The following is a 24,031-nucleotide window of genomic DNA, read 5'->3' as shown; positions in this document are numbered from 1 at the left end:
TGCCTTAATAAAAAAGCTATTGTTCTTAGGTGTAATATTAACGATGTCTAGTTGGAGCGCAGCAGAGACCAATCCATAATCTAAGATTATAATAATAATAATAATATAATAATATTGACATTGTTACACAAATTATCCTGTCCCAAACTAGGCATAGCCTGTACTATGGGTACCAGACAACGATATATTTAATACAATATACATACTTAAACATACATAAATACATATAAACATCCATGACACGGAAACAAACATTCATATTCATCATATAAATGTGTGCACCTACCGGGATTCGAACCGGGGACCTCTAGCTCAGTAGGCATTGTCACTAACCACTAGGCTATAGGGGTCGTGATTATATGTAGTTCTGCGATTGAGTTTATTTCCATAACCAATGTATGTTGTTGTACTATTATATCTTTCAGAATAGCTGTCATATTACGATTAGAAATACTGAAAGAAGAATATAACCTCCGACAAACGATTTTATTAACAAAATTCTTATCAAAGAAAATTATTGTAATGTACAATACTGTATTCTTATTAAAGGTCTTACAGAAAACTTAATCAGAAATGATACTAAAGTTTCAACATTACAATTAATTCAAGTTGATCAATTAAATACTATGTCAGATAAGTGCTTGTATGTACTTATGTGATGCAATCTCTGTGAGTGCTTTACGAAAGTTTATCTTTGATGCAACCTATGTCTGCCCAGCTCTTACAAGTAAAATTGCTAGGATGAAAAGAAATTTCTGAGTTAATTTTGATGTTATATATATTAACATTATTACAGTAAAGTAATTGTATAGGAGTTAGTAACAAATAGAAATATCGTTGCCAAAAATTTGTCGCAACCAAAGACAAATTAGTGATCGATAAGAAAAACTTAGTTTTGGTTAGTAGATTAGATAGATTAGTAGATAGGTGGTTCTTAGATTAAAGATTGGTTTCTAATTCGCTCTAACTATACACCGCACTACCTAAGAACAATATGTATTTGATTAACTATTAGATTATTGTGTGCGTGACATTTTGAAACTCCATGGCATGTTTAAAATTTAGTAACATACGCTTCGTTTTATTTAACATTGAAATTAATAAAATATAAAAAAAAACACTGAAGATATGTGATCCCAGTGTCTTTCTTATTTTTTGTACAAAGTTTTACTACGCAACCCGGCATTTCAGTTTCAATTATTAGCAAAGATTAACAGAACATGTGGCACGTCAACGTCACACATTGTTTGAGATTGGCTCGAGTACGCCAACTTGGACGTAGTATTAGTTCCCGCACTTTGCGACTACGCCTGCGATAACTAGTTGGAGCACAGTGGAGACCAGTCCTCTCCTTAGATTAACTAAGGTTGAATCTACATTATATTAATAAATTCTACTACGGTTTTGTCTTAACACTAAAACATTAGACTTGCCTTAACATTTATGATTACGAACTAATATTTATATATAATAAAATTAAGAGGGAAAAAAGCAAAATAATCACATAAAATTATATAACATTCCCATATAAGTCAGTTATTATATTATTAATCTACGAAATTGTTCTTAAACATTTTATTGACTTATTTAATAAAGTTAAATCATATTTCTCAAATAATATTAGAAACCCATTTATGTTAATGTAATTAAGTATTTAACCTTCAAACATTCCGAATATAATTCGTAGTGTACGTTAACGTGGTCCGATTTGAAAGATTCTTTCAGTGTTGGATAGTCCATTTATCGAGGAAGGCTATAGGCTATGTTTTTTTTTCAAAATTAGGGATCCGTAATAAAATTTCTATTTTGTAACACAAGGTGTAAAATCGAAAACCTATTTTTGCGTGCGCTGCAAAAACTATTGACAATAGATGATGTACAGGCTATAATATAGGCAATATTTTATTACTTATAAAACTATCGCGTGAATTATACTTTATATGGCAAAACAACGTTTGCCGGGTCAGCTAGTCTTAAATAAAAGGGCTTTGTCATCAGCGAAGAAAACAATTTCATGATTGCCCTTAACAACATATGGCAAATCATTTATATAGATTAAAAATAGAAACGGACCAAGATTTTAATCCTGTGGGACACCCATTTTTATGGTTGATCCAAGGGCGCGCTTTCCATTTATACCAATCCAAAGTCTGAATTCTATTTTCCAAATAAGAACTAATAAGTTTTAGCGCATTGTTCCTGATGCCATAGTGTTGTAATTTCTTGGTAAGTCTCGTGTTGAACGCAATCGAATGCCTTTGATAGATCACAAAAAACGCCGAGAGCATCCATTGGATCCTCCCATGCGTCATAGATATGATGAAGAAGCTCGACACCCGCATCAGTTGTTGAGTGACCTTTCGTAAATCCAAACTGTTTACACGTCAGCAAAGTGCTAAAGTGTAACTTATATGGTTTAAAATAAGTTTTTCAAAAAAATTTCTGAAAACAGGCAATACAGAAATAGCTCTAAAATTTGAGAGATCACTAGTATTACCTGATTTAAATACTTCATCCTATAGATGGGTTCAAGAAAGGTATTGGTAAAACTTTCCATAGATCGGTTATTATAACACCAAATGTAGGAAAGGATTAAAATGAACCTCCAATCCCAGTTGGTGAATGCAATTTTAAAAAAATGTATGGTACGAAATAGTAATTACTTAATATATACCCTAAAAATACAATACAAAACTGTCTACTTCTACAGGTAGTTTCTTAATGAAACTCTACTAGAATGAAAACATTTTAATTTCGTTTCATGGCAATGGCCACAAAATTTATAAAATGAATTTATTTCGTTTGAGTTTATACAGGAAAAAAGCAGTAAACTCCGAATTAAAAAAGAGTGAAATGTTTATGGCTTACATCGCGCATGCGCATTAGACATTGCCCACCATAAGTGCGACATTATTTATTTTTACCCGTATTTAATTATATTTTTATTTATTTCGTCGCAAACAAAATATTATATGCCATAACCGCTGTGCCGTGCCACTGTAACACTCGTGTTGTCTATTCAGCCATTCTGCTTTGCATCAAGACACAAACTCGAACTCATTAGTTGGCAGTGACATAAATAATGTTTACAAGTGGGTGTTCTTTGGAAACATTTTGTAAAAACTGCTATTTTAACATGTCACGATAAAATAAATGAACGAATGTGCCTTTGAATAGTTCGGAACATTGACCGAGCCACTTTTTAAGGTAATCCACACACAATTCCTACGCAGCCCCGAGGGATCCATTCATCAGTAGAAAACTGGTTCAAGGATAATTCAGTAGCTCTACGTTGAACGCTGTCAAATAGTTCAACCGCACTGCGTTAGATATAAGCAAAGTATAAGCAATACCACTACTCAGATCTTATGATGTTCTTACTTATCTCGTATTTATCATTCACAATCTTATTATTATAGTAATATGAGAAAACGGTGTATTATTGAGATAGAGTGATCGAGCTATCTATAAACAACTACAACAGAAGGATGGGTGTGCAGTTTTCTAAAAAAAAGGTTCAAACGAATAATCGTACCAGATGAAGCTTCTTACGATAGAGATACTTGGACGAGGACGGGAATAAAATTCGATACAAGTATTTTTCTAGATAGGAGACTTAGATAAATAGATAGACCTAGATAGGTTTGGCCTCGAAAAATCACCGATTAGTATATAAATACCATCAACATCAATAAAGCCAAGATGCATTCTACAAAATTCTACATTATTACTCATGCTGTTGAATAGATAACCCACTAAATTATCTATGTAATAACTCGCAATCCCATATATATTATTAACTTTACCTGCACCCATGATATAAACTCTCCATAAAGGTGTCTGAAACCTTCAGCTATCTATCTAATGAACCAGTGATAGTTATAACCAAACATAATGGATACGTTCCTTCCTCTCTTTTTAAATAGTCTCGTCTCCTTTACTACTCAAATAGCCACTTTTAGTTCTAACCACGTCTTAATTCGCAGTATTTGTACATAAACTTAATAAGATAAACATTCCTATGCAAGTCCTACCCTTATAGCGCATTTGCAAAATTACATTTTGATATTTGTTCTTTCCGCCATTGTTTTTCAATATTGGTATTCCGATACAAAAATTAATTACCAACTTCTTTGGGAAAATGTGATTTTAAACATGGATTATCATTTTTACAACACGATTGAAAAATAATCTTAAAACTGATACCGTCCTTCTATAGTCTTAAGTGCAATGACCCCAAAGATCTCCACGACGATCGTTTCTGCCAGGCTAGCGAAACTCTCTAAGAAAAAAGCGATTCACTCCGTTGTATGAAACGTGCAGTCATTGATAGTTTGACAGATGACGGCTATAAATCTTGTAAAAAACGGAGGTAGCCGTCCACTAACTAACGTAAATCCACTACGTTTTAAGCAACTGTTCGCTTTCAAACTTAGCCGGATTCGTGGCCAATCGCGATACTGTAATTTCAAACTTATGTCAAATGCCTGTCAAATGCCTGCACGATTCAAACTAAACTAAATATAAATTTTTACTTAGGCAGTCCCGCCTCTTATTACGTAGTATTTACATCCTCTTTGGTTCCTGCTACCAACACTACGTCTTCCGGTACGTGGTCATTATTTGAGGACTTTACTGTCCCAACGATCATCAGCTGTCCGTCTAACTATGTGCCCCGACCACTGCCACTTCAGTAAAATGATATTCAGTCATACATATTAATTACTACGCAAGAAAATTAAGTATTATTCTCTCACTACAAGTCGATCATTATAGTGAATTTATTTATTTTTCCTTTTTTATATTTTATTATTCATACTTAAGTTTACAACATCATAGGAGATCTTATCAAAAATATTCTTTTGTTATTACAATCATAAAATGTTAAGTTAAAATTACTTTCAGAATAAAGTTTCTTTCAATAGGGCTGAAGATTAGAAAATATAGAATACGAAGGTATTACGAAACTGGAGCTTATTGACGATAGATATTCCGATGAATGGCCACGATTTCTCTATCCAACAATATTCGAACAAAGACATTGCTGTCTTTAATATTCATCGTTTTAACTCAAGTTGAAATATTGTTATCCACTTCCCATTATTCCATCGAAACTTGTTCTACACTATTACTCATACTTTTCAGTGAATCTTTTTATTTGTCATCAATAAATTAATATTTGATAGCAGTTATTTACTATGTAAATAATATGATATAATGCTTTTCGATTTTACTTTACCTTTATCCGAGATTAAGAAAAACAGGCTGAAACGAGAAAGCAAATTTCAATGTTAGTTTAATATAAATGCGTTATTAAAAATCACTGGAAAACTACGTATTTTAATTTCAATTTATTGCAATTCAATAAATACATTCCTTAAATATATCATTTGGAGTAAATTATTGTGCAAGGTAGTATTATAGATAACCAGTTTGTGTGTCGCAATTTGGTCTGAACAGCAGACCGTAGTAGACCCATATTTTCATTATGTCTATTTGTGCCGTAAAGGAAATAATTTGCACCTAGCAATTTTCTAATAAAACGTTTTTTAATATCCGATCCTCCGATCGGCCTGATTCTTTGGAGTTGCGTAGAGATTTGTGCTCTCTCTTCGTCTACCGCATTAACCTTCAGTGTTACGGATGTTTATGGGCAGTTTAGCCACAATTTTCCATCACGTGTTCTTGCCCGATTGCCCCCCTCTTATGAAAAAAAATACAGCCAAGGTAGGAGAAAGCATGTCATCAATGTGACCACAGGGATACGAGACCCTTTACCTCTTGGTCAATAATATGTGCATAATTTTAAACGAAAATGTAAGGCCACGAGAAAATCATCTAGTTTTCTCAGCAAAACGTTAACAATAGAACTATTTTTAGAACAAGAAAAGTGGACATCCTTTGTGGAACTTAACGCTACACGAAGAGTAACACTATTATGGTTTTAATATATCAAATTTTTCTTGTGCCAGTGTTGTCCATTGTATTTCCATATTGTTGATTTTAATGATGTGTTACCATATGCAGGAAGACTTTAAGAGGTTAAATTTCTATGGCGAAAGTAACAAACTATTTATAGGTTAAAATAAATAACACTTCTTTTACAAGAAATAAAAACGAAATTGCAAAGAGATTTACACTAGGCGGACATGAATTTGAGGTATTTCTTGATGCCAAGTTGACACTCACTACAGCGATTATATCGGGTAATGCACAACTAATCTCTCTTTAAGGCGTTGAAAGATAAACATGCATCATATAAAAGTATGTGTCCTTATTGAACGCTTGTGCAGTCGCAGCTGGAATATTTTACTCCGATATGGAATCCAAGATGATAAAAAATAAATTCTTGCGTATTATAAGTTCTCACTTTCGTGGACATCCATGCCTATACAAGAATATTTTAAAACAACACTTATATTCTTTCACTGAGAATTTAATAGATTTTACTTAGGCTACAAGCTCTAAAAATTATTTAATATTATTTCAGACACAGGGACAAATACTGGTAAACGTGCACAGAATATTTGCTCTTTAAAACTCAAATTAAATGATGTAAATTATGTATTTGTGGTCTTCTAAAACTCACATATTCAAAATACAACAAATATTAATCTTTAAGCAAAGAGGCTGAGTCTGTAAGAATCCGCACAAAACAATTTGAAAACACATAAAATTTTAAAACAAAAAATTTAAGAACATGCAAGTGCTCTTCCAATTGAGCTAACCGGTCGAGTGACGTATAGTCATAAAATCTTGTATGCTTTGTTAAACTCTCAGGTTGTGGCTTCATCTACAGGATCTACTTTACAGTTTATAACCTGCTCAGCCCTAATATTTTTATATTAGGAAATTGACTTGAGATGTCGCTCTTGCAAATCTGAACAATTTGTTTTTTTTAAGTGATAACCTTCTAGGATTAATACACAAATAAAATTTGAAAACAAAATTTTATGAACGATGCGGGACTCGAACCCACAACCTTTCGCGTCCCGGGCGAGTGCTCTTCCAACTGAGAGTTGTTCAACTCCCAGTTGCACGGAACGTGAGAGGTCGTGGTTTCGTGTCCCGCATCATTCATAAAATTCTGTTTTCAATTTTTTTTTGTGAATCCGCACATAGTCTAAGAAATTAGGACGAAAATTTGATTACGATCGATGCTAATGAAAGTTTTATTTTGTTGCAGGACTGAGAATGGAAAATGACAAGAGCATATAATGATATGTTCAGACCTCAAGCGATGACCCTGGGCGCCGGAGGTCGCGAGCCGTCCGCGGTATCTAAGCGTCGCTGGTCGTCCTTACTACCTCATCTCACGAAATTTCACAATTTCACGCTGTTAGGCTATTTCTATTCTCCCTCCGAGTGATATTCTCTCATAATGTATCATTCTCGCACAACATAAACTATAATTTTCCAAAACATCCCCTAGTGAAATTAAAAGTGGCTGTGAATTTAGTTTTACGAACTAGGAAATATTTAAGAGTTAAGGCGTTGTTAGAGAGTGTTTTAGTACAATTATTCCTTGTTGCCAAGTGTTTACAAGTGAGGAGGGATAAGTGGCACGGGTGGGCTCTACTGTTGTTATTGTTCAGCTACTGTTGTAAACATTGTGAAGCAAAACGTGATGATGATTTACATTTAGGCGGTATTTTTCCTATGGAAGGTGACGGGGGCTGGCAAGGTGGACAAGCCTGTATGCCGGCTGCAGAATTTCAGCTTTAGCAGACGTGAACGCGAGATCGGATTTACTCTTTGGTTTTAAATTACTACTTCACAGCAATGATAGTAAGGTGAGTTAAGCACTTTCAATGTTACTAATTTACTCGTTAACTTACACATTTTAATATTTTTTTTCGCTAAAGAAGTAACAAGACGAGAGCGGTGTTAACCTAATGATAATTGATAAAATACCAACTTTCTATCTATTTATAAGCAGTGAAAAAGTCTCCGTTGTAATCAAGGAGAATGTCCACTTGAAAATCAAATACTTGAATCTAGATTTGTTGGGAAGTAAAAAGCGCGTACACCTTTCTTAAATGCCTTGCCGGCCTGTGATTCCTCTGGTATTGCATGAAAATGTCGGGCGGCGATGATCATTGCTGTTAAAAAAAGCATATTGACAATTTCATTTGTCCTCTTTTTAGTTTCTTAGCCCAACAAGTTGGGTCTTACATTCATCAGTATATTTTCATGCGCTTGACAAATACTTGTTCTTAATACTAATTATTATTTGGTATTGGTATCACTTTATGAAAAAAAAAAAACAAAATTTGATAAAGAAATAATAATGTTAATAAATTGTATTTACTTGTATCACTTAAAATGTGTTTCATTTAAATTTGCTCGTATTTTTCATATCACCATACTAAAAACTGATCATTGAAAAAATTGTCACGTTTTATGCGTTGATATATTAACATTATGGTGCCGTAAAGGTTTAGACTACGAATGTTTTTGACAAAATGAAGAGGGAGAGATTTTTATTTCATCTAAGCGAATTAGGGGCCTAATTGATTGACTTACAGGTCTCTTTGAACAGATTCAGAACACTTTTGATATAATTTGCAATAAATTTATAGTTTTTAAAGCAGACTTATGAAATGTTTTCATCAAAGTAAATAAAATATTTCATACATTTTCTGACTAATAATAGAATGAATAAAATACACACTTCTATCGAGGCTTAATCATGATAGCCTATTCCGTATTCTGAAACAGAATTCGTTATTAAAGTTGATGGAAATAAGCAACATAATTGAAGATAGTAGACATAAATTAGAATGTTAATACTTAACTATGTTAATGATCTTGTTCGTCAATACTAACTCAATTAAAACTTTTATAATATTATCGTTGCAGACAATGAATAAAATAACTATACAATTGTTTTGCTTAATACTTGGATATGTAGTCATAGTATAGTAAATTATATCTAAAGGTTACAAAACTTTTACTGTGTTATTACGGAAAAATAATTTAAACATGGCTTAGACACATGTTTTGTTAAACAGTGACCTAACAATAACGACGTCTAAAATGGAGTTTATCTTTTTCTATTACAAAACAGTATTTAGCTTGTGTTTAACTAAAATGTCGTTAAGAACAACATAAACTGAAGTATACATGTGTCATCTATCTGTCATCATATTAAAATCTAACGGCCGCTCCCAATATACAGATAGAGATAAATTACTACCTTCTACAGTCAGTATTTAGCTGTCAATAATCTGAAGCTGTCCCAACATACCCGATAAGTCATTCTTATCGCCTTATATTAGGACGCGTGAATTAAAATTTCCATATAAACTTCTGCCGCTGGTAAGCTATACGTCGTCCCATTGACAGACAGCGTGTACGGATAAGGTGAGTTACCGTCGATAAGTTTATTGGGACAGAAAATTCAACGATAGTTACGATTTTTATCGAAACGGCCGTAAATCCTCCATTTGAATCTATCCGTTAGACACACCTCAGGCAAGCTTCGACACGCGTTTAAATATAAGCAATATCTGAAGATTGTTGAACGCTAAACAACAAAAACACACATCTTGTAATAGAACTTTTTTAAAACAAGTGTTCATCACATGTTTGACTTTTTTGTAATAACACAATTAATATATATCTGAGGCTCAATAAATGTCTGATGTACAAAAATGTATAAAATAAAATATTTAGTAAGCGATTTATTTTTAAACGCCAATGTCAATGTGTCTTAGTAAATTGCTGGTCATAAATTTGTAGAGAGGCAGTTAGGAACAATTCGGCGAATAGGACCAGACAATAAAACATCGCAAAAACCATTGATTTTAAACGTTTACTTTGTGTTATTTAGATAGTTTTATTGAAATCATGGTATAATAATATACTCCGCCTGGTATAACTCTTTCCATGATGGCCTAAAACTACGTCACATTAATTGTCCTTTTCACTAAATTTAGGTACCTTCACATAGAGTAAATACAAATAAAATAAATTACTAACTAGCTCAACTAATTAGAAACTAGTGTGATTCATCTATTTAGGTTTAAATTAATTTGTTTGTTGTTAAATTATACGTTCATAATTGCTTTATTTTGTTAAAAACACTTTTCGCTCGGATAATTCAATCAAATCACAGTGGCAAGACATCGCATTGACAAGTGCCATACTGACAACTCGCCATTTTATTGTTATTGTCGTGTCGCTCACACATATAGCGTTGTTTCACTCGAAAATAGTTTGAGAACCGCACCGTAACTGAAGACGTATTCTTAGGTCAATCACGTGACCAGAATCACGGGAAGAGAATACCAGGTGGAGTATATTATGGATATTCCAGGTCTTTTAATTTATTTTTATGTTTTAGTGTGAGCCGGGTCTTGGAGCCAGTGTGATGTACAACTTGCTGTACAATCCTCCACAAAAACTGTTACTTCTTGCGGGTTGCTCTACTGTGTGCACTACCGTGGCAGAGGCTGCTAAGATGTGGAATCTAATGGTGGTATGTTAATAAATTAATTCAAAACTTAAAATATACGCTCAATCTAAAGACTGATACGTCTGTAAGACCTCAGGTATCTATGAACGCCAGTTCTCACTTTCTATCAAATGACCCACTTGCACGTTTTCCTTCCCTAATACAGAATGGTGTACGTACCTAAGAACAACCGATAGAAGTGAAAATTTCATCAATTCCATTTTAATAATACAAAATACAATTGTTTTTTGCTATATATTCATAAGTTATAAAAATGTAACATTTACTATATCAAAAGGTGCAACCAAAAAACTTTGGGATACGTTAGGTATAGTAAGCTCTCTCTGAATCTTAGCTATTGTCATTTTAGCGAGAGAGTTCTGTAGTTGCCGAATGAATTTTTGATTATTTTTATCGACTTTTTTAGTAAGCAGTGTAATGCAATGTACAGTACCAACGTTACAAGGGTCAATGTTACTCGCACAACGTTTGTAATGCTGTTGTGACAAAATACATTTCTGTTTTCGGTTTTTTATAATTCTAGGGACTATTAAGAGCGGTCAACCCGTCATATTTTTCAAAAAAAAACTTGGTACGCGATTAACGCATCTTTCTTAAAAAAAAATATTGGTATCTTTTGCATTGTGTCTAGGTTTCTATCGAAGCAGAAAATACAAATTTCAAGGAACAAATTCAGTTTACTCCTCCAAATATCTGCTTTTTGCACAAATTTTACCTGAATTTGGCCATTCATACTGTATTCATAAATTGTAAAAGTAAAGAAAATATTGCGATGTTGATATAATAACATATGTTTATTCCAAAAGTTTGTAACAATTTCGATTTTTAGTTTCGTCATAATGTAGTTTAAGTAGCCATGTTATTATTTCTTTCTTGCAAGTATAAGATGTTTTATTTATTAAATTTAATTTATCCTTCTTCTTCTTGTATAAAGTTGGAACTTGCCAGCGGTAGAACTTTCTTAGGTTGGCAGTCCTAAAACAAGGTTTTTACAAACTTTGTGTTGTCGGTGTCGTGTCTAAGTTGGTTTTCTTTTTATTGTTCAAATTTAATGCTGTGATGTTGTTTTAAAATTGCGGAATAAACAATTATTGTCTAACTCTAAATATATCTGCATCCTGATATAGCTGATTTGCTCTTTGAAAAGCATGATTTTTAAAATAAGTATCTGTGCACGTTGTAGAATATGCGACTAAGCAGCTACACCCTAAGTCGTAAAACAGTATAATATAATTGATTCAGCTAGGCCTTCCAATATCGAGTAGAGGGCACCCTATCCTCACCCAGACCCATCAGGTCTGGCGTGCCACAGGGTTCAGTCCTCTCTCCCACTCTTTTCTCGCTCTTCACGAGCGACATTCCCAAGTTTCCGAGTGTCCAGCTCGCTCAGTACGCTGACGATACGGCACTCTACTTTGGCTCCGCTCTATTGAACCGCTCAACCCTGAGCAGGAACATTAAAGTGCTTCAAGCCGCCGTCGATGAACTAGGCAACTGGTTCAGAAAATGGCGGATTGAAGTCAACCCCACCAAGAGTGCAGCGGCACTCTTCGGTAACGCGAATAGCATCCGCGCTAAAAAACGACCGACCGACGTCATTCAATTGTATGAAACACCCATACCGTGGGTGAAGGATTACAAATACTTAGGAGTCACGTTCAACAGCAATATGAACTTCAAGAAACATATTGATACGGTATGCAATAGAGCCCGATTTGTCCTCAGTCGCCTTTATCCACTTGTGTGTGGGCGAAGCAAACTTCCGCTCAAACACAAAGTGACGCTGTAAAAAACCATCGTACGGCCCATACTGTCATACGCAAGCGTCGTTTTCGCGCACACCCGACCGAGCTACTTACGTCGTTTACAAGTAGTTCAAAATAAATTCACGCGCATGGCAACCGGAGCCCCGTGGTTCATCCGAAACGTTGACCTTCACCGCGACCTAGAGCTTCCAACGATAGCTCAACACTTTAAAGAGATCTCGCGACGCTTCTTTGACAAGGCGCCTAACCATCCCAACATCTTGGTTGGGAAGGCATGCGGGTACATCCCCCTTCACCATAGTCTCAACCCAATAAGACGTCCCAGACACGTAACGGTAGACCCGGATGACGACATCAACATCGCGAACGCGACACCGCAAACCACTGGCACTCGTCACTCTGACGACGGTCAGCGGCCCGCACCCTAGATACACCACACATTGTTTTGATACCCGACGAGACGTTAGTCCTCGCTCTGTAATCGTTTCACTACACTCACTAACACACGGACTGACTGACGGACTGACATACACCACTTACACAATCACAAACAGACACAAACACAAACATACATGCACACTAACATTTACACCACTTACACACATACAAACATACATACATACAATCATAAATACATACACACACACTTACATAGATTACACTAAACATCACCACACTCGCCGGCGAGTGTGTTCTTCTCATCTATTCATCTTCATTTTCATTTTCATTCTCTCTCCTTCCCACAAGCACACAGCCGGTCTGAGGTTCGAGTCTCCTTAGGAGACGCCCCGCGACTGTTGTTGCGTAGTCTTTGCGGCCTCCACGGCCCACGTCCTACTTCGCTGTGAAAGCCAGGGCTGCTAACAGCACAGAGGAGGTTTTAGTCGATATGGGGCGTCCGCTTACGCGGACACTCGAGTCCGACATATTACGCCCCGTTCCGGGGCGTAAATACGTAGCAGTATTTCCTCCTCTCAAAAAAAAAAAAGATTCAGCTAGGGATGTCTAAACTAGGTTTAACACTTTCTCATCTCAAACTTTTGGATTTTTTTTTTTTTTGATAAATATATAATTAACCTTTCCGCATCGGCGCGCTCCGGATCTCGCTGTACACTGTAGATCGGCAAGCTTCCGGCATTTTTGCGGCATTTTCCCCGTGTGTATTATTTTACGTGTAGTTATAAAATGCTTATAACTAGGGTGATTTGAGTGACTGTCACTGAAAGCTATTGAAACAAGCTATAAGACCATGTATAAATTATTCATATTGTCTTTCTTTTTTATTTCACAAAGACTTTTCATTCGAAAAAAAGTGTAAAAATAGGTATATTTTCTGCCCAAATATCAACACGCTGAATTAAACATTGAAATGATATTTATCTACTGGTTTGAATCGTGGTAACATAGTTCTTAACAATTGGTAGATACACATAACAATTCGCAAATAAATCGGCATACAAATATATTTTGATTGTCAGTATTACAATTACTATATTTATACTTCATTAATCACATTACATATTTGTAATTATTATATATAGAATAATAGTACATTATTACAAAGGCCGGGAGTTTGGACTTCACTAAATACTAATAATATAATAAAGCAGGGAAATAAAACACACTTTTTATATTATACATTAAATTTAATTTATCTTTGACTTCGCTGGAAGCAGGTTTTCCATTGCCAATTTGGGTTCTGATCTTAAATCTGGTGGAGTACAATCAATCTCCATTACACTCTCTGAACTCATTTTAATTATTATTAAATTTATATTTAATAAGTAGTAAATAACAAATTAAGATGAATTTTCAGCTTTGCCGCCAATTTGTTTTTATCATCTGTGCCGACAGGCAAACGCATTTATTGCTATACAGGCACGTAAACGCAATTTGTACTAAGCAAAGAGACTATGGTATGCCAAGAATGACAAAAGAGATCCGTTCAAAGAGTATTTAATAACCCCACGCCGTTTCATACAACAATGCAGGAGCGTTGTAATGTTCCAAATTCAAAAAACGCTCCTGCAATGGATTTGATTTTCTTAATCCGAAAATTTGATACTTCGCGTGTTCTTTTTTCGAAAATAATGACAATATTTCCATGCATGTTTGAGAAAGTCCTTTGTTGGCTTAAAAATTCGCCATATTATTAATGAACATACTCATTTCTAATTTATATAGACTAATAAGTGTTTTAACAGAAGGTACTTTTTGAATAATGGTATACACGGTTCTAGAAGACTGACATGGCATAAAACTCTTATACACTTTTTTGTGCCAGACAAATATTTTAAATATAAGTGGAGTTACCCCATAGTATTAACACGTACCGACAACTACAATAGCAACATAACTCACAGCCAAAACAAACTTATTTATTTTGCCTGCCAATGTATCACATTGAGCTTTCCAGTTACAATTGCTATCTAAGATTAGGCCTAAAAATTATAATGTGATTGTTTCTTTAGTATAAAATATATATTTATAGTATTTATTGATATAAATTAGACTTGAAATAGGGTTCCATTCAAATTTAATTATGACTTTGAACTGTCGTTTCCTTTGTCTGTTTTTTTAATTTGAAATATGTTTAAGTTGAAATATGTTTTATATATGAGAAGGCAATTGACATTTTATAATTGCTAATTCCTTGCGGGGCGACTATCGCCAATATATTAATATGAGAGACATTACACCCCTGACATTGAGGGTGTTGTGCAATATTATAATGTGCAATATAACGGCAATAAGACAAATTTAAGACTCTCATAGTGAAAATGGGCGCAATTCTTATTTATTTTAAAGAACAGCAGTTTAGTTTAAGTTATATTTGATGATAAACAGTTATACTTTTAATGGTGTACCCAAAAGCAGGTTGTGAAAAAGTTTTCACAGTTAGAGATATACCGAAATACGCGTTTCAGTTCCATTTCAACTTATACTAAAACACTGCTTACTTTCTGTTGGTCTATTAGTTACCTGAAGCGATATATTTTACACGGATATGTCATTTCGAGTTCCTTCTTATTTAGATTTCCAACGGTAGAGTATGAAGATCATAATTAACTCCATATTTTTTTCTCTTCTTAGCTTTGCTACGGTGCATCATCTCCTGCTTTATCGGACCGTGCCCGCTTCCCCACCTTATTCCGGACTCATCCATCAGCTACTGTACATAATCCAACGCGCATCAAACTGATGCAGAAGTTCGGATGGTCTCGTATCGCTGCAACAAGCTGAAGAAGTATTTATATCAGTAAGTATTCAGATCTGTAATTTATTTCTACGTTATACATTTATGATCAATTTTAAATGTTTGAATTATGCAAGTACGTGCATTGGTTTTCTAGATACGTAGTATTTTATTTATTATTTCCTTTTTTGGAAACTGTGTTAAGTTATAAAACATTACTTCGACAACAATTCCTCTGATTCTGCGTTCAAAAAGTATTTACTTATATTATTGCCTATTAAAATGCAAAGACAATGAGGACTGCAGATATTTGTAAAAAAAAATTGAAATTAAAAGAGTATTAATTATTGTAGTTTCATAATTTTATTTGCTGACTTAAGCCGTAAGAGACTTGATGTAAGCCGGTAATTGTACCGCAAAATTTTGCTCTTAATATGTTAATGAATTTCTTTTTATTCAGCGGCTAAGCGACCACTCATGGTGTACTAATAATTTTTTTTCTAGAGTCTTCCAAGATCCATTTGTGCAATATTTCTTATAAAATTTTCTCAACAAACTTGACACAAGAGATAATGTGTTCGTTTGGTAATGAAAAGATATTCTAGGGCACTTTAATTATGTATAATTTTTAATGGAATAACAGGACAAACCAAGGTATGGTGACTTGCAAGACGGGAGAAATTAAGGCAGAGTTGTTGACCTTTTAGATAAGTCTATGCACTTTTTTGAAGGTGTTTATTTCACATCCTGGCGTCCTGGAAGTTTCCGAGAACAATAACAAAGTTCTTTCTGTACATTCGTTGTACGCGGAATGAAGTATCGTGAAACCTGCACTCCAGTAGAACAACACACCTTCCCGCTTGAAAAGTATAGAAAATATAGCCCGGTATGATGAATTTGTAATAATAATAATAAAGAGGAAACTAGACATACAAATTGTGACATTACGCTGAGAATCTAGCTTTGAGCAAAGTAAGATCACTGAATGCCATCAAACTAGTGGAAAGTCTGGATTGGCATTCTGTAGGACACATAGCGCACAAACGGCTCGTGAGGTAAAATGGTCCAGTAATGTTGGCGACAAGAAACCTAAAGCTAAAGGTAAACACATACACGCAGCTGCTAACATAAAAGGTGACGTTAAGAAATCTGCAGGGATAAACTGGATAGAAGTAACGTAAGACCGGGTGAAATGGCGCATTCAGAAAAAGGCCTAAACCAAACTGGTCGAGAATGGCTGACCGATAGAATAATAATATAGAATTATAGTACCTATATGAAAAGTATCTCATAATAAATATAACAATATAATATAAGCATCATAATATATGAATTCAAATCAATGTAACCTACTAACATACTATTCGTGCCGACTTGACAACCTCTAGTTCTCGCGTGACGTTCACATTTAAAATGGTGGTCGTACTTTGAGCTTGAATGGAATTTATTCACGCTCAGTGTCTCGTCCTGACAAGAGGATATTGGAACGTATTTTTACATAGTTTCATCATCAAATATTCTTCTGTGTGGGAACCACGTGTTTTCAATTACATAAGATTAGCATTAGTCTTAAATTGTTCTACAAGCAATTCTAGTATTACAATAAATATACGCATGTTCGCATGAAATATGATATGATAATTAATAATGCTAGGTTTACATGCATATTACTTTGTGATCGTGTTTTCAGTATCACGCATTATCAGAATAATCTTTTACGCTTATGTGTCACACGACATTTTACGATGTTTTGCGACTAAAAAAATAGTTTATTTCCCACAAACAACATACATTTTACTAGTTTTGCTTAAAACCATAATCTCCTAGGTACTTATCTCTGCAGATTTGCAGCAAATTACTTTGTTTTTCTATTTGATCTCTTTCTACAATATCCGTAGGAAGGAGTTAAATCCAGATTTTCTTGTGGCGGCCAGAAGAGTCCTATGCGAGGTTTACAAGCACAAACTGTATGGGAAATCTTATGTCTGATTTTTTATAGGTAAGATGAGTCTTAAATATTTACTTCATCATCATTTCAGTCTTAAGATGTCCATTGCTGGACAAAGGCCTAATATTTTCGTTATAATAATAACAATAAATTTCTTTATTGAGGCACCAGATACCCATATTTTGTTAGTTACAGGCTTAAAAACTATGTTAGTATGTTACAATTTATATGATTTGCTTAATATAATTAACTCAGAATACATAATAACACAAAATAACTTTGGAAACAATCTGAGACAGCGTGTTTTTATCGGACAAAAACTTGAATGAATCGCTGCAATATTGGCGAATCCAGTTTTCCCGCTATCATATTGAGGATACTATTTGAGATCGAACGCAGCCTTGCCAGAACGGGTGACGTCCTTTTCCTTATGATGGTATAGAAATCATCCGTTCACAAACATGCCTGATGCCGAACAAAACCGTGGCAAGCCCAGCAGCATCCTGAAACTATTGTTATACTGCACCCTCAGCGTGTCGAGTGTCTTTTGAGTGTAGTTGGTCCACAGCCCCCCCGTGTAGAAGGTGTGACAGTAGGCTTTAAACAGCGTTTATTTTTGCTTCCTTGCTACATCGGGAGAACGTTAGGGCCAACATATTACCCCTAACGGCTAAGGATCTTCGTTCTGGTCCTATGTCCATCTAGCCCCTAAGGTCCTCCGCAACACAATGACCTAGATATTTGTACTCGGTGGTTCGTTTGAGAAAGTTTGTAATCTATACATGTTGTTAAATTGGGCTCAAAAGTCACATTTCTAAGTTTATAGTACTATATTTATTATATTTAGATACACGAACATGTGAAAAGCATGCGTCACACATATTTGTCTTACTGTATCGGTATATACACTTCCAATGCCCCAAGGTTTTATACGTAAATATCATTGTGTTATTGAAACTTATGTGAGCCAAATGTAGAGAAGTGCTCTTATCTCTGGTCTAGTAACTTCTTACTGTGGAATGAATACGGCATTTCCAGGCCAATAGGACATGGACGCAATACTAAGTGTGTGGCAAGAAGGCATTGGCAGCGGTGAACACTTACTTTTAAAATAACCAGTACGGATATTTGACCTCCTAGCTGATAATATATGCTCGTAATGTTACGAGAGACTAACGCCGTTTTCAATAACGTATCTCTAGTAACGGATACATTGCAGTCACCGTTTAGTGACAAGATCTTATCTATCCATAGTTATGTCCAATATAGATATAGTCCAATGCTTTATGTCGATAGGTTATTGAAATGTAAGTAAGCGTAAAAGGATAAATTTGTCTACCTGTAGTAAGTTAAACTAGGGATAGATAGGTTATTGAAAACGGCCGTAAATAAATTATCGTCCAAATTGATAAAAGTAACTCAATAATAATCAATTCTATTTACATTACATTAAAAGTTATTACAACAAAAGCTACTTTTGACATAATGTGTAATTTAATTCATTTGTGATACAAAATGACGCATCATTAGGACTGGCAGCGGGGCCGTGAAGGTTCGCCGTACCAACTTAATAATTCAAAAGGGGTTGATCATTATGAGATATTATATTACGGACGCCATTAGTCTTTATAAAATGAGTTTGACATACTTAGACTTACTTGACTCAAGTGTATTTTAAGCGGTTGTATTTAGCTTGCCCTGTTCATTCTGCAAATTTTACCTTTTTTCTGTAGAAAAATTGATTTTATACAACTTTTATTCTGAAAACAATATAATATGAATACGAATATGCAATTCAATAATGATTTATGAGTTGAGAGTCAGGATACTTATGAGTCTTTCTAGGGCAAAGGATATACTCATAATACTCTACTTAGTTTCAGCTCTCAGTCTCTTAACTGTAGTTGAACATTTTTTGGAGTATTATTGCTGTACTGTTCTAAATATACTTACTACTTATTAGGAGGAATAAACGTATTTTGTATTTAATTGAGTATATTCAATATCCAATTTACATCCAAGATGGCCGTCGCTACAAAATGGCGGATGATTCAATTTTCAAAACCACACTACAAGATCCTGACGTATCAACTAAATCTAAAATGGCTGCCAAAACATCGTAGTTGTTTTAATTCTCTCAATATAAGTAATAATAATAATATTGACACACTTTTTACACAAATTATCTTGCCCCAAGTTAAGCATATATAGCCTGTGTTATGGGTTACAAGACAATGATATATTTAATACAGTATACTTACTCAAACATACATAAATTCATATAAACTTACATATAAACATACATAAATACATTTATTTAAACATCCGTGACTCGGAAACAAACATCCATATTCATCATATAATGGTATATTGTAATGGGTATCAAATGAGCTTTACATGTAAAATAAAATGAATGGGGGATTGAGTTTGTCCAGTCTTTATATTAAAAATGAAATCAATGCAGCTGATAAAAAAAAGAACGTTGTCAATTTACCAGCGGGAGGCTCCTTTGCACAGAATGCCGGCTAGATTACGGCGCCTTTTTCTGCCGTGAACTGAGCAAATGAAACTTAACATCTTACGTCTCAAAGTGACGAGCGCAATTGTAGTTTCGCTGAGAATTTTTAGGTTTTACAAGAATCCCGAGAGGCACTGCATTGTAATGCGCAGGTCGTATAAATTACCATCAACTGAAAGTCCTTCTCGTCCCTTATTGACAAAAATATTTGACTTTGAGTCAAGTTTCAAGCATGGATGCCCCATCTAAGTCAAGAATTCGCATTATGTCGTGGACTGTGGGGCATTAGGATGGTTAACATTATATGTTATGACCACCGAAACACAGGTTTAATGTAAATAACCAAGTAAAAACAAAAACAATGAGAATAGAACACGTAATTATTTTGTATATTGTTTTTCAAAGGTATTGTTTCCTTTTTTATACGCTTTATATTAGCTTCACCTGTATGTTTGTATGTATGTTTGTAACAGACTTCTTTGGGCGCGATTTTGACCCACTTTAAACGGCTATATGTCGTTCAAACTTTGTAGATTTATCGAGGACCTCATTATATATATACATTACACTAATTTGACTAAAAAATTAAAAATAATGAATAGTTAAAAAAAAAACTAAAAAGCACGCTTTATATAAAATTCAACTAAAAAATTAAAAATAAATTTAAATTGAAAATAGTGTAAAAAAATATATATTTTATTGTAAAAAAGCATGGGGTGCTTTTTAAGATATTATTAAAATAATAATAATTCTACAACCCACGCTACAATTCTACATCACGCTTTCAATTTAAAAGCGTGATTTTTTTTTAACTATTATTTATTTTAAATATAATCAGTAGTAGCATTACTACAATTACTACATTAATGTATATATGATATTGACTCTGCCGAGTTACTACTCAAATCAATCACTAAACACACCAAGACCTTTGACCTCCTGTTACATCAGGTGAATCATACCATCATTGTCAGTATTTAGAGCAGGTATTAATAGATTATAGACTAACTTTATGTAATTACTAGCGAAATATAGCGAAATAGCGAAAGCCTGTTATAAACTTGAACTTTACAGGATTAATCGCTGCGCTAATCTGAAGATTGCCTTTTCAGGCTTTTAAATAAATTTTCATTTATTTAAAAGAGGTCAAAACATATTGCAGCCATTAAAAAAAGAGTGAGTGTACTTATGTACACGCGTTAGAAGTTATACTTCTTTGGCGTATGGAAAAATAAATCAAATTTTAACAAATAGTTAAGATCAAAGATAGTTTAAACACTCAGCATTTAAGTTTTATATAAACAAGTATAGAAAATTAATTATTTTTTTTATTTATGCATAAAATTTGTTAATATACCAGAAATAAAACAAAACGAAATAAAATATTTTTTGGATAATATTGTAATAATTTTTAATTAACGATGTAAATAAATTATACATACCGATAATTAACCTCAAATCTATAAATGCACTCAAAACAGTTTATTTAAATCAGTTTTATCACTAATATTCAATATATATAGATATACATACGAATAAATTATTAGTTAATACTATCACCGTCGTATATGAAATTGATTTAATAAAAACACCAAAATAATATTTATTTATTCACACTGTTTAATTGTACTGTTACGAAACACGTGTTCTAAATATAAAAATACTAGAATATACAACTTGAACATAGTTATCGATTTTCATGCCACCTAGAACTAACTTCACGATGTAGAATTCAGGTGTCGGTGTGTTCGCGCATCGTAAAAATTCACTCTCAACATTTTTCTCCATCGCGCCAAAAGAAGTATAACTTCAATAAAACCCGTCGGGATTACTTACTGCACTAATAATATTAAGTGAAAATATTATTGCTCTGTGCTTTCCCGGGGTGCAAAAAGAATAGAGGAATCCCATGCCCAAGGGTATGAGACGACTAAGTGGTTTATCCTACCAATACCAGCAACGTTTTTGGCACTACAAGCCAGCAGTCCTTGGGGCAGTGTTTGTTTCCGTTTGGAGGGTTCTAGTGCCTTTACCTTGCAGTAGCCGATGTGGTACAAAAAGGCATATACATTTTTATACCAAGCTCTTTAGTACCGATCGGCAGATCATGACAATGATTCGATGTGTAAGTTAAAGCAGGAGCTGACTTCAAAAAATAGGCGTAACAAACCAGGATTGCGGAGCTGCGTACAGAGGAAATTGAACCGTCCATCCAGATCCTTTAAAAGAAACAAACAAAAATATTTTTATTTCGTAGGTAAATTGCATTACATTTGAAATATGTAATTTTTTCATACAGCTCGTTCGGAAGGCAGATTTCCTTAGAGAAGAACGAGCAAGTAACACTAAGGTTGCCCTTTTCAGAACAGAATGGTATTACAGGTTCTTATTTTCAATTTAATTTTACAAATCATTTCATTTACAATATAGGCAAAGTGATGCAACAAAAGACACAAACGTCAATTACTAAATACCTTACACGAGTAAATAAAAAAAAAGTAAAAACATGGTTATATTTATTAGATTATTCGGGAGTTGCATCAATCCACACATACCGTTAATAAAATAAAGGCATTATGCGAGCATTTCATTAGCTATTATGCGAATATATATATAATAACTTTAATTTAAAAATAAATAATGCCTTTCTAGCTTCATCATCATTATTTTCCAGCCCTTTTGCATAACATTTAATTTAGAGTACACCAAAGATGTTAGCGTCAATGTGGTTAATAAACCGTTATTCAGAAATCCGCGTAGCAGGTGCGTTTACATTAGAATATATAGTTTACAATAGTCTTCGCAGAATACTGTGTCAAGCTTTGCACTTAGATCTTTTCTCCTATAGATAGACCTTCATTTAAAGTGCTGTAACCCAATATTAGAAAAAAATTAATGCTATTTGTACCCCAATATGTCTAGATTTAATTCCCATTAATGTAATTAATTTGACTGTTTATCCCTGGGGACTATATTATTAGTGGATAATTACTCATTTTTTCAATAGTATTTTTATTCTAAAATTCGTTCCAGAGAATAAAGTACTACATACCTTCTACGGTTCACCTGATTTCTAAGTAGTTCAATTGTAACACTCGAAGAATCACAAGTGCATTGCTGACCTTAAAAATCCTCGAATTAACATATATAATTTGGTAAATGGCGGGTGAGGATCGAAAACACGGCTCCATGGTGAAAGTGAAAGGTTCTAGCCATCAACGCTTTTAAATTCTTACTACACCGTGAACAATAAGGAGTTATTTATGCAACTGTTGTGTAATATACCCCCTGTATTAAAACACTAATTTAACTAACGTTTTAATGTTTCCAATAAGCTGTTTTAGAAAATGCTTTAAATCCTCATGGGTGTAGATAAAAAATCTCTAGTAACTGTACAGTATTTACAACATCAAATAATTATAGAGTCCATCCATTCAAATTTATGTCCATGTTTGTAGATGTCACCTTCAATTTATTATATCTCGTTTTGTATTTGAGTTTTCAATCGTAAACCGAACGAAACATCAATAAAAGCAGATTTGTATATTCATGAATCTGATTCAACGGAACAGCCACGTCTCTTAGTCTATACAGTTGTGTCTTTTGTACAAAATTATTTATGCAAAATTGTAAATTTCACTGAATACAAATCTTGAATGTTAAATTTATGTATTCGACGCTTTCTGTAGGATATTTGGTTATATTATCAACATTATTGGACTGAGTTTTTAATCATCTTGAGTAATACGGACTTTATTATATCTTTATACAGAGCTTTTTCCCCTGATTCCCTTTTCAATTGAATTAATTAATTTATCACTTCTCTTTCTTGAATGATACACAAAAAGCTTACGACTGATTTCGCTCACTAATATTGTCAATTTTGGAAGGCTGAAGTCGTTTGCACGTTGCAACGTCTATTTGCAACCTATGCTATCTAAAATATCTTTTTTGTATTGGATAGTTGTTTTACGAGTGGCAGGTTTATGTCGGCTTGGTAGATACCACAGCGGTGCCTTTTACTGCCATCAAGCAATTTCAGATTACCCATAATCCTGAGCAATGCTGCATCACAATGGCCAAGGCGTATCCATTACCATCAGATGAACATCTTGCACATTTC

General features: G+C 33.9%; 1 pseudogene; it reads left to right on the top strand.

The window, feature by feature from the left end:
- The first annotated feature begins 6,149 nt into the window (after window positions 1-6,149).
- Window positions 6,150-24,031, top strand: part of LOC126965583 (gamma-aminobutyric acid type B receptor subunit 1-like) — a 78,801-nt pseudogene continuing 60,919 nt past the window's right edge.

This window comes from Leptidea sinapis, chromosome 8, assembly GCF_905404315.1.
Source record: "Leptidea sinapis chromosome 8, ilLepSina1.1, whole genome shotgun sequence".
Classification (NCBI taxonomy): domain Eukaryota; kingdom Metazoa; phylum Arthropoda; class Insecta; order Lepidoptera; family Pieridae; genus Leptidea; species Leptidea sinapis.
The sequence above is the reverse complement of the archived record's forward strand: the minus strand, read 5'-3'. Positions and strand labels throughout refer to the sequence as shown.